This window comes from Mustela putorius, unplaced genomic scaffold, assembly GCF_011764305.1.
Source record: "Mustela putorius furo isolate JIRA1106 unplaced genomic scaffold, ASM1176430v1.1 tig00000731_pilon_pilon_pilon, whole genome shotgun sequence".
Classification (NCBI taxonomy): domain Eukaryota; kingdom Metazoa; phylum Chordata; class Mammalia; order Carnivora; family Mustelidae; genus Mustela; species Mustela putorius.
Genome location: NW_025421461.1, coordinates 1,650,592 through 1,662,855, shown reverse-complemented (window position 1 = coordinate 1,662,855; position 12,264 = coordinate 1,650,592). Strand labels below are relative to the sequence as shown.

Sequence of the window (12,264 nt, the reverse complement as noted above, 5' to 3'; positions counted from 1 at the left end):
GGTTGGGCGCCTGCCTTCCACTCCAGTCATGATCCCAGGGCCCTGGGATGGAGCCCCGTGTTGGGTACCCTTCTTGGTGAGGAGTCTACTTCTCCCTCTCCCTCTGCCCCTTCCCTGTGTTTGTGCGCATGCCTGCGAGAGCGCGCTTTTAAATAAATAAATAAATAAATAAAATTTTCAAAAATAAAAAAAAAAGAATGGGGTTCGCAGAGTTCGGGGTTGGTGGACACATGGAGATTCGGCGAGAGTGGTATGCCCAGAGAATGGGCGCTCTGCATCCCTCCCCCTTCCCTCACCCTATTCATCGTTTAAATTGGGTGATGATTCCTGGCCTTTAATATCCTTTATAATAAGCTCATAATCAAGCAAATAAGCTCGTTCTCAGAGTTCCGTGAGTTGGGCAGATTGGGTCAGAAGCAAGTTGAATTGTGGGACACCCAGCTGGTGTCAGAGAATTGCCTGGGTGTGTGGGGACGAAACCCACACATCAGAACTGGGTGCAGAATTGTAGAGGCCATGGCCAAGGTAGGGGCTGAGGCAAGAGAGCTCCAATCTGAAGTCATTTGGGAGATTCTGAGGGGAGACCTTGTGAGTCTGGAATTGAGGGGAGCAGGATGGCTGAGGTTGGTGATAATGTGTGAGGAGGCCATGGACAGTGGCCCAGGCTGAGTGTGGCCTTGGACCACAGCCTTCTGGTTGTTCTAGGGCCCGCTCTCTGCCTCCCCAGGGCTGTAGCTCTTTGAAGGAGCTACAGCATCCGCTGGAGGGGCCTGCCCGCCTATCAGGGCCAGCATGTGGATGAGGGGTGCCCCCTCCCCACCAGCCCCCAGCCCCCATCTCTCTCTTCTTCCCTGTCCTCTATCCCCAAAGTCGGTTTTCATCTCCTCTACTCTGTTAGAATTCTGCTTCTAGAGCTTCAGAGAACTTTCTTGCCTTCTGCTGTCCTCTTGATGGATCTTTGGGGAAATCACTGGTGAGCATCACATTTTCTTGTAACTCTGTTCTCCCTGGGCCTCAAACTGTTCTTCTGACTCAGTCTGCTGCTCTTCAACAGTTTCTCATTCATTCATTTATTCATTATTCATTCACCCATTCATTCATGCAACCAGTGTTTGTTGAGGGTGCCTGGGTGGTGCTGTCAGTTAAGTGTCTGACTCTTTTTTTTTTCTAAAAAAAGATGTTATTTATTTGAGAGAGAGAGTAAGTGAGAGAGAGAGCACACTGCAGGGCCAGAGGGAGAGGGAGAAGCAGGCTCCCCTGCTTGGCAGGGAGCCTGATAGAGGCCTTGATCCCAGGACCCTTGGATGGTGACCGAGCCAAAGGCAGCTGCTTACCCAACTGACCAGGCCACCCTGGCGCCCCTAAGCATCCTACTCTTGATTTCAGCTCAGTCATGGGGTCCTGAGATTATGCCCCATGTGCTGAGCCTGTTTAAGATTCTCTCTCCTTCTCCCTCTCCCCCACCCCCGCAGTGTTCACACTTTTCAAAAATAAGAGAAACAAAGTAACGAATATTTATTCCTCCAGAACCTTTTGTGTGCCAGCCACAGGAGCTAGGGAATAAAGCCGCTTGGCCTCCATTGTTAGAGATCGCAAATAGGTTTGTAATTGAAATGGTGAAGAGGTCAGGTGCTACAGAGGGGCTAATTGGGGCTTCTCCCTTTGTCATCTTGTCTCTGTCCCTGGCCCAGAATCTTCTCAGTACCAACACCTCAGGTCCAGGTTCCGTGGCCCCACCTGGGGATGTCCAGGCCCCAAACGGAGCTTGCTGTGTGAACCCTGGCCAAGATGGGGGATGTGGGCTGTGTGCTCCCCTTCCAGGGGCCCTGGGCAGAGATCTAGCCAGGGTCCCCAGCACTCCCTGCACCTCCCTACCCATCTGCACTGCGTACTCCTTCACATGTGAACACAGGCCAAGGCCAAACGGCCCAGTGCCCCAGCACACTCTCAGTTGCTTAAAGGCACCTCACACCTTCCAGCACGAGATGGGAGCCCCTTCCCTGGCCTCTGAGGCCCACCCCTCTGCCAGACTTCCTGTTGCCTGCAAGCCTTGTGGTTCTGGTTCCTGCCTTTCCCCATGACTCCTCCCCTTGCCAAGGGCATCTTACATATCTGTGCCACCTCTTACAGGCAGTAGTCCTTGCTTTTCACAAACCCCCTTCCCAGCCCATCCTCCAGGCTCAGGTCGCTCACGTTGGCATCGTTGACATTTTGCGCCATTGTGTCCACTGCGGGATTTTTTTTCCCCCCAAGATTTCATTTATTCATTTATTTGACAGAGGGAGAGAGAGCACAGCAGGGGGAGCAGCAGGCAGAGGGAGAGGGAGAAGCAGGCTCGTCCAGAGCAGGGAACCCGACATGAGGCTTGATCCCAGGACCCTGGGATCATGACCTGAGCCGAAGGCAGATGCTTAATGACTGAGCCACCCAAATACCCTGACTTCGGGGTGTTTGATGATGTCCCCTGCCTCTAACCACCAGGTGTCCCGACAGTCTCAAAGGTCTCCAGATGTTGCCAGGATCCCTGGGGGGCAGAGTGTTGCGCTGCTTAGTGTGAGTGAGGCGGCCCTCTGTGCCCGCTGCATGTGTCTCACGTTCCCTTCGGCATCTCTGCTTGCCCCTTGACCTTCCCCTTGGCCTTCCCCTTAGCCTGGGTGTTCCAAGACAGCTGGAGCAGCCTCTGCCTTGTGGCCCAGTACCCCGCACCCTGGCCTGTGCTGGGGGCTGTGTGATGTTACGAAGGGCAGAGCCCCTGCCTCACCTCTCCACACTTGCGCCCTGCACCCCTGGCACAGTGCCTACTGTGTTCTCAGCAGTTGGCCTCTTCCCTAGTTTTCCAGGGAGGGGGCCATCTCCATCTGTGCCATTGCATACTCTGACTCTGCAGAGGAAGGGGGACTGCAGGGGAGGGGAGAAGCGGGCCCCGCTATTCTGGCATCCCAGGAAAGATAAGATAGATGCAGCCCTGCGCTGTTCTAGCTCTGGGCACGTCCTCCAGTGTCAGAGCACAGCGAGCCCACGCCGGGCTGTGATGCTGTAGCCTTGAGCTCGCCCATTGTTTACAGAAGAAAATTGGCATGCTTTGGTGCCTTAGCTATTATCGAAGGCAAATTTCTTGTTAGGACGTCAAAGCTGATTGAGACTATCGCACGTCCGGACGTCCCGCTAAACGGGATGCATTTACGGACAGAGAGCAATGAGGGCGTGCTTCTCATCATCCAGCTGGGATGGCAGGTGTCTGTGGGGACTGTCCTGGCCAGCGGGTTTCTTCAGCGTGGAGCGTGCCTCTGAGTTGTGCGTTCTTGCCTGCCTGGCCCAGCTCTCTGTACCCCCCCGCCCCGGGTGTCTGCTGTCTCACACCCTCATCTGCTTGCCTGGCGTCTTCTGCCTGAGACCAATCTGGGTGTGTGTGCAGTGCCCCCCACCGCCCCCAGCTCTCCACAACCCCCTGCCCCAGGCTGTGTCCTGGCCTCAGACTCCTCTCTCTGGGGGTGGATACATAGCCGGTGTCCGGGCAGCCCGCGCTTATTGGCCGGGGCTTCTGGGGTTCGTCCTTATCTTCCTGCATCCCCTGGGCTGGTCACCCTTTCTGTGGGGAGACACAGCCCCCCATGAGGGTGCGTTGGGGATGAGGCAGCTCTTCCCCTCCAGAAAGTAGAGGCACTCCCCACCCAGCAGAGGGATGTCTGGCTGGCTGAGTGCCTGAGGCCCCTGGGCTGGTGGCGGAGGGCTTTGGTGGGAACCGGGAAGGCTTGGACAGTAGATGGTGCTGTGGGTAAGGCCAGCACAGCCAAGGGCAGGTGGGCTGACACCTTTAGTGTGCGTTTGCTTTGAGGCCTCATTTTCTGGTTTCAGATCCCCAGCCAGCAACCTGTTGGCTAATTTCAGGTGCCTCAGAGGCCCCCTCCCCCAGGTGCCAGGAGGCTGACCCTGCAGCTGTGACTGGGCTGAAGCAAGGAAACTAGCGTGGCACCTGGGGGAAGACCCAGGTCCCATTCCCTGTGTTCCCACCCGCTCTGGGGCTTCGTGTCTCCATCTGTGAGGTGAGGATCCCCAGCTGAGGTCCTATAGGGCTCTGAAACACAGGGACCCACCCACTCTGCCAAGCGCTGCCCTGGGATGGCTCTTTGCTGTGCCCAGGGGAAGAGGACACCCCTTGCCCTCCTGGCACTGGCACTTGGGCCACCAAGGTAAGGTTGTGTTTCATGAGTGCCATCTGAAAGTAAGGGACCGACTGCTAATAAAGCTTGCAGGTAGCGGACACATCTGGAAGACAGGAGACCAAAGAGGGGTTGTGAGTATCCTAGCCTTGCCGGCTGCACAGGGCCCGCTGAGGCGTGGCTGGGCTTTCTGAAGAGCAGCAGAAGGGTAGGATGGGGGGGGGCATCAAGAGTTGAGGAGACCAAAGAAAAGGGGAGGTGTGTGGAAAGAAGGTGGGCTGGTGGGCCCGGGGCCCCCGAGGAAGGACCCTGAACATTGGCTTGCAATCCTCGATTATCTGCTCCAGGGCAGGTGCTGAGTGTGTGTGTGTGTGTGTGTGTCTCATTCAGACAGGCTGGGGAATTGGGATGGGGCATGAACTCAAACCATCTGAGACCCTGGGTCCCATCTGGCTCAGGACTCTGGCTCCCTGGGCATGGCCATGGACACACTGGGCTCCAAGGCAGTGTTTCTGGGTGAGAAACGTCACCCTGTGCCAGGGGTGCATCTCGCTGAGCTGGGCTTGCTGGTGCTGCCCTGGGTGCAAGCAGGAAGCAGGGTTTTCCACTGAGCCGAACTGGCTGGTGGGCTGGGCATGACCGAGACCTTGGCTGCTAGAGCCAAGAGAGCCCAGAACTCTGGCTAGCTAGCCACTTCCTTATCTCTATCTACTGAGGTCACCTGGGACTCCATAGCCCTCCCCCGGCCCTCGCCCCCCCCCCAAGATGTGCTCAGAGCTGGAGTTGACACAACTCATGGCACGTCTGGTCTCGGCTTCCCAGCTGGGGACAGTCAGCTCCTCATCACCAGGGATCCTCTGTGGCTCCTCTAGCATCTCCATGTGGGCTCAAGGGCAAGAGGCTCTGTGTATGTGTGTGTATGTGTGTGTATATGTGTGTGTGTGTTCTTTCTGAGCCCGGGAGGAGTCACACATTTTTAGCAGGAGGTAGCTCTGGCCGCCCTTTGTGCAGCCCCATCCCTATCCGGATGGAGAGCGGTATGGGCTGGCGTGTCGCTCCGTGGGGCTGTGGCCCTGGGCTGGCAGGGGCAGCCTCTTGCCATCAGCCGGGGCTAACTTTAGACTCTCCGTGTCTGGGCACCATGGTGATTGAGTGTCCACAGCACCTGGAACTGGGTCAGCTCACAGCCTTTGCCGGAATCCCTCGGAGCGACAGAGTTAAGAATAAAAGGGAGGGGAGCAGAGGAGGCTGTCGCCCCCCGAAGCCCAGGCTGAACCCTGACCTCCTCCTCGCCCTCAGCCTCCTGACTTTCTGGAGGTGTGATCTGAGTTTTCTTAGAGAGTCTGAGCTGGATAGGGGTGAGGTGTGGTGCTGAGGGGGGATGTCCAAGTGCTTCTTCCTGCTATGATGTGTTTTGGGTTCTGGCCTCTGGGGCCTCGTGAGGACATCAGGCACGGTCAGCACGCGTGGGATTGAGAGGCACACATTGGAAAGGGCTGCTGGCTGAGTGGTTTGGCGAAGGTGACCTCTTGGGATCCTTCCTGCACGGAGGGACCCAGGGTGGAGTTTTATTACCCCAGCAGGGTCTGAGCCTATCCTGTCCTATGTCAGCCTTTAGACCCTGCTGGCCTTCAGGCTAGATGTGTGGTTTGGGGGTCATTCACCACCTGGACTCATCCGCTGGCCTTCTTGTGACCCCCTCCCAGAGTGCTGGCCGTCTCCCCTCTGCTGTTCTGTAGACCCGATCTCTCCTCTCCTTGTATCTTGGCGCTGTGTTCCTTCTTCCTGGAGGGGCCTGCCTTCTTCTTCACTCAGCTGGCTCCAATCTCCTCCACAAGCCTTTGCAGGCCCTTTAGCCAGCCTGCCCTGAGCCCTAAGCCCAAGCAGACATGGCCGAGCATCCCCTGCGTGGCTCCCGACTCTGCAGCAGGGCTGACCCACCGCTCCATGGACTATGTTCATTGTGCGCTCACGTGTCACCTCCTCCCTCAGACTGAGTGCTCCCGGAAGCTAAGGACAGTGTCTTGGGGCCAAGGAAGGGGCCTCGCCTGGTGTTAGAAGGGGTGGATGGAAAGGTGTCCTTCCTTCATCGGGGGAGCCCCCCGAGTGGCTGTGGAGCGGTGGGCCAAGCAAGGTGGTGCCCTCCTTTCTCCGTGTGTGAGAAGGGTGCCAGGTCCTTCCGCGGACCCCGCCAGTGCTGCCGTGAGAGCTCTGTCAGGGGGCAAATGAGACGCAGCCCGGAGTGTTTAGCTGCCTGGGGGGCAGCCTGGATGTGCTGTTGGCTTTGCCCCATTCCTGGGTCTGCTTCGGAGGCCAGCCAAGATTCCATGGACAATTTCCAGGGTTTGAGGTTTTGTCCACTTTTACCTCCCACTTGCTCTGTGGCCTAAGTCAGTCCCCTCCCTTCCCTAGATCTCACTTGCCTCATCCGAGGTCTGCTGGGGCAGCCTTTGCCCGATTTCCTCACCATATGGCAAGGAGGCTGTTGGGGAGGGAATGGGTGCAAAAGGGTTTGGAAGCATAAAGTGCCCAATGTCATATTTGGCTCGAGGGAGGAGCCGCTGTAGGAGGCCTCTGGTTGTAGGCACGTCTAGAAGAGCACTTGCATCAGTAAAAACGCCTGGAGCCTTTATCCACCCTGCCACCACTACCCCACCCCGCAGGCTTCAGGCCAACTGCTCTCACTTGTTCCAGAGTCTGCTGCCCCTGAAATTTAACCGTGGCTTCTGGCTACAACTTGGAGAGTAATTGCTGTAGCTGGCGACCCCTCACTTGTCCCCAGGAGTCAGGAATGAGCCAGAGAGAGACTTCAACTCAGGAGGCGATGGGCATGCCTGGGGTCGGCCGATGCCGTGCGTGGGACCACGCATCACCAAGTGGTATGGTCAGGCTCTCCAGCGTCACCGGGCACCACGCCAGGCTGTAGAGTTCCAGTCCACCAGTGGCCCAAGAGGCTGCCCCTTCTTGGCCACCTTTGTCTCTGATTCCTTCCCTCCTCGTTCCCTGCCTCGACGAAGTCAGACTCAGGAGGGCTAAGGGGGGTGCTGGTCAAGTGCCAGTCTGATCAGTGTGGGGCTTGGGTCTGAGGACCCGGGGAGATGCCCCATTGCTTTTCAGGGAAGGCATCCAGGCTTGTGAGGCCGCTGGATGTGGGATAACAATGCCAGGGGAGTTCTTCAAAGAGGGGACAGCATGGGCCTGGGGTGGCGGGCTCCTGAGGTTTTGGTGGTCAGGGAGTTTGGACTGCCAGGGGATGGAGAGGCGTGCATTTGCAGGGGCCAGAGATCATGAATAGAGTCTGGAACCAAAGATGAGCTGCTGCCCCGGAGTGTCCTGGGTGGGGAGCAGTGGGGAATTCAGGCCACCTGATAGAAAATGAGAAATTAGGGGTGGGTCTTGGACCCAAGGGTGGGAGGTGGAACCTTTATAGGTTCCCCAAGGGTAGCTTCCAAAGTCAAGTGCTCACTGTCCGAGGCCCGGGCCCAGCCTCAGAGGTCAGCCCCTATACTCGGGCATAAGGTTCTGCTCACCTGCCTTTGCTACTCTCCACTTTGTCCCCATGGCCCTGTTGAAAATGCTCCTAGCTGGGCTGGCTCGTGCTAGCTGGTGCGCAGGGCAGTGGGGGAGGGTGTGCGTAGAGATCTCTGCTCCCAAGGAGCCCAGCCTGCCCTCCCTGCGGAGGCAGCAGGACATCTGAATTGACCCCAACTGGTCACGCGCTGGTGCCCACAGCAGGTGCGACGTTCTCCAGCCTTCCAGGGCTGAGCTCACAGGCTGAGGGGCCTGCGGTGAGGCCAGCACGGATGCTGGCTCTTTGGCCACATGACTGGGTGGGCTTATCCATCTTCAGCGTTCTCCTGAGGCTTAGGTAGGCATAGGGCGTGGAGGGCCGGTCAGGACATCACGAGAATGGCAGCCACGAAGCCGGTTTGTAAGCGGTACGGCCAAGCACGGGAGGAAGGAGCTGTGTGATTTATAATAAACATGTATTTTGTCTTCAATCTGTTCCTGGCACAGGCTTCCTAAAGCTTGCAACTTCCCAAGAGATGGGAGCCTGAAGACTCTTTTGTTATGTTAATGAGGTGACTTTCCGGAGGCCTCTAGGTCGACGTACCAGCCGAGCCAACCATGTGTACACAGTCGGAATCCCTGACCTCCCGGGAGGGGAGAGGGGCTGCAGACTGAATTCACTGCCTGTGTACCGCAGTCTCTGTAAACCGAACCCCCATCTTCCCCCGCCCCCCCCCAGACAGCTCCGAAGGCGGATGCTAGGTGACTTGGAACCAGCTGTTGATTCCCAAGGCCCCTCCAGAGTTCAGTGTGTCTGCCACAGGCTGGGGAGCGGCTGGGTGTCTAGGGAGGTTCAGTTCCAGCATCCAATTTGTGCTGAAGGTCCCGGGAACCCTCCTGGGGAGTGCTGCCCCCAGAAAGGCAGCTTGGGTTGTACGGTCGGCAGGGGTGTGTCTGTGCTCACAGCCAAGGAAGGGCATGCGTCTGAGCCTGAGTTATGTTTCCCCCTAGCTCAGGGGGATCCTCTGAGCTGCCTTGGGGAGGGGAGTACGGAGCCCTCCCCACCACCACTTGTACCCAGCAGGGGACGGTCATGACCTTGACAAGCCCCTGGGAGCTGTGCACCCCCATCTCCTGGTAGGGTGGGAGGCTGAGTCTGCCCCTGGTCTTGCTCTCGGTTTTCCCCCATTGCTGCGAGAAACACCACCCAGCAGTCTTTCACAAGGCGTCAGAGGCCTTGTTCAGTGAAGAACATTGGGAAAAGGGTGCTTGGGGAAGGGGTGAGGTGGCACCGTCCTGCCCAGACTCCTCTGTCGCCAGTTCTGTAGATGCTGTCTCTCTCGTTGTGTAGCTGGGAATCTAGGACTCGGTCACAGATGAGGTGGCTGGTTGGGGGCGGCCTGCCCTGGTCACCAGCTGGCTAGATGTGGTGGCATGGCTCCCTATCTCCCCACCAGTCCTTGAGGGTGGGGACCAAGGGATGGTGGCCCGCAGTGAGGGGCAGAACAGCCCCAGGTGGGAACAGTGCCGTTGGTGGAGTGCACCACCCCAGAATCTTCCGAGGCAGCCGCCGAGGACCAGAGAGGTTGTTTGACCTGCCCCTGGTCACCCAGCTGCGGGAGCAGAACTGGGCCTGGCGGCTGGGGCTTCTGCTCCTGGGCATTGCCCTGCTCCCCTATCCATCCCATCCCCTGGAGGGCCTGGGGGGTGTAGGCATAGCCCTAAGTGCCAGCGCATCCCGGATGAGGCAGAATGCTGGGGGCCAGCTGGTGGGAAGAGGATCTCGGGACGCCTGCTGGGGCTCTTGCCCTGCGGCCCCCTCCCCCGGGAGCCTGGGATGCACGAGGCTGTCCCGCCCTGACTGCTGAGCAGCTGGGGTTCCTGGCTGATGTGCGTTGTCCCTGTGTCAACATTACGCCTGCAGGTGGGCTTGATGGGGGCCGGGCTGCAGGTAGGTGGCCGTGAAGGCCAGTGACCTGGAAAGGATGCCTCTGCTGGGGTAGGGCAGGCACAGATGTTCTCATGGGCCGTCCTCGGCCTGGTTGGCCTTGGGGACCTGGTGTAGTCACATCCCTGAGCCTGCAAGTCTTGCTGGCCTGTCTCGCTGGGCGGCCCAGACTTCTCAGCACGCTAACCTGTCTCGTGGATGGTACCCCTCAGCCAACATCCCAGGCAGGATTTTTGGCTTCTCTGAGCCTCAGTTTGGTCATCTGTAAAAGGGGCACAGCAGTCAGGGCCTCAGGGGTTGGGCAGGAAGGTTGGTGGGACCGGCCCTGGAGCCCCCTCAGCAGCTCAGTTGTTCTCCTGGTCCCCTTTGTCCCTGGTGGGTCCTCGTGGCCTGGCTGCTTCAGGGCGTCTGTTGTGGAACTGTCCTGTGGTCTTCGTCCTTCACGGGGCCAGCTGCTGACTCCGTGACCTCAGGTGAGGTCCTCCACCTAAGTTCCGTGCCTCAGTGTCTCCATCTGTGAGACCGCGTAGGTTGTTTCCCGGGGCTGTGAGATTCGTGAGGTAAGCCACGGGGTGCACGCAGAGGCCAGGCTTGGTAAATGTGAGCTGTCGCTGTCCGGGTCGCGGCTGACCGGAGCCCGGGAAGAATTTGGTGATTGAGCTGCCTGCCGGTCCTGCCAGTCATGTGATGGGACCTCGGGGTCTGGAGGAAGGGGCAGGGAAGGTTGTGGAGAGAGAGAAGAGACGGGAGAGGTTGCACACGGGTCCACACGTCCTCCCACTGGGCGTGGCCGCTGGGTTATGCCCAGCGGGTGCCCAGGTGTCAGGGCCCAGGGAGATGGCCGATGAAGGGCAGTTCCGGAGCAGAGGGAGGGAGCACAAGGACAGTTTCAGTGGGGAGAGGTAGGAGGAGAGTGGGCCGTACCTCATCAGAAGTGCAGGGAAGGTTGGGGGTGGCTGTGGGAACTGAGGTTGGACGGGTGGTCTCAGGGGCCTTTGGGGAGTTTGTACCTGCTGCGGGGGTGGCAGGGAGCCAGTGGAGGAAGGGAGGTGTGGCAGTGACTGGACCTGTGGGCCCATCAGATGGCCCGGCCCAGCCCCTATGTTGTTTCCTGGCTGTGTGTGGCTTTGTGCCAGAGGCCACGTGGATGCGGTCCCAGCCCTGGCCACCTGCGAGCCTCTGGCCCGATCCAGCTATGTCTTTGCTGTCATTGGCCAAGAGGCCGGGTCTTGGGCAGGCCCAGTGAGATCTCGGATGGGTCAGAGTGGCCAGTAGGGCTCAGAAGCTCTGATCATCCAGGAGGACCCTCTGGGCCCCAGGAGATTGTGGGTGATGGAGCCTTGCCGTGGCTCTAGCCCAGCCACACACTGACCGACTGACAGCAGGGGCCAGGCATGTCAATCTCTCTGAGCCTCAGTTTCCCTATACAGAAACCTGGGGAGGTGGAGTCCACGGTGGTCTTTTCTGTTTCCATGTATTTGAGGCTGTTCTGAGGCCACACCCTGTGCCCTGGGTTTCCTGAGAACCCCAGCCGTGACTTGCCGACAGCCCTGAGTGTTCACTACCCTGCCCCGACTTCACACCTGTGAGACTGTGAGACTGTTGCGTGAAGGCTCAGAGGCCCAACTCTGACCTGTTCCTAGCTCAGTGGTCTCCATCCCTCGCTCACTCCAGGCTCCTGGCCAGCTGGCCCCCTGCCCCAGCCACTTCTAGCCGTGGAGTGCCACCGAGGGGCAAGCATGGCCGTAGGTAGGCTGCTTGAGCTCCAGTCCTGGTCCCACCTGCCCTGAGCAAAGCACGGAGCCTCTCTGAACCTCGGGATCCTCTTCTGGCAAGTAGGCCCTCTCCCGCCAACAGACCCTCTGAGAGGCAGGGCCAACTCTTGCCCTGGGGTGCCAGCCCATTTGCCAAGGGCTGCCTTCCCCAGGTCCCCGCCCTGAGGGAAACCTGCCAGTCCTGGGCCTCTGCCTCTGCCTAGATCGGGGAGCATGGCCTGTCATGGTGCCCAGCTCTTGCAACACCATGCTGTGCCACTCCACCCACCGGGCCTTCCCACCCCAGCCCTGCCGAGCTTTACCTTGGACCTCTCCTTGTCCCGCAGACTCCCTCACACTGGGAGGTGTTAGAGATGAACAGGAAGCCAGCCCTAGGGCCTGGTAATGAACCTTTGGTCTGTTGTTCTGCTAGAGCATCCTGGAAATGCTAGAGCATTTCCGAGACTCCTGGAAATGCCTTTCCCGTGGCCATGGCCTTCAGGGCTCCGGGCCAACTCCGGCTCTCTGTGCACCTGCAGCCTGGCCCAGGCGCCTCCCGTCTGTGTGCTGCGTGCGTTTTTGCAAGCACTCCATGTCTTTTTCATAATGAATCACAGGGTAGAGACAAAGGCCAGTGGAGCGCCCAGTGCAGGGCATCTGGGCTTGGTGCTGGAGGTGTGGGCTCCCGGGAGGGGCCGTCACGGGAGGCATGGGTGTGTCCTCTTTTAGGGTAGGCTGGGCAGGTGGACAGGCTGCACTGAGGCCGGGGATCAGAGGGGGTTGGTGAGTGCCAAAGGCTCTGAGGGAAACCAGGGGTCCTGCGAGGTGGGGGAGGGGACACAGGGCAGCCATCTGACAAGGATCAAATCCTTTGCAGTGCCCAGTGGCAGCT

At 58.9% G+C, this 12,264-nt stretch overlaps 1 protein-coding gene across 10 annotated transcripts in view; it reads left to right on the top strand.

Annotated features, from left to right (window-relative positions):
• Positions 1–12,264, top strand: part of PEMT (phosphatidylethanolamine N-methyltransferase) — an 85,036-nt gene that overhangs the window by 25,582 nt on the left and 47,190 nt on the right. The gene's annotated exons all lie outside the window — the stretch shown is intronic.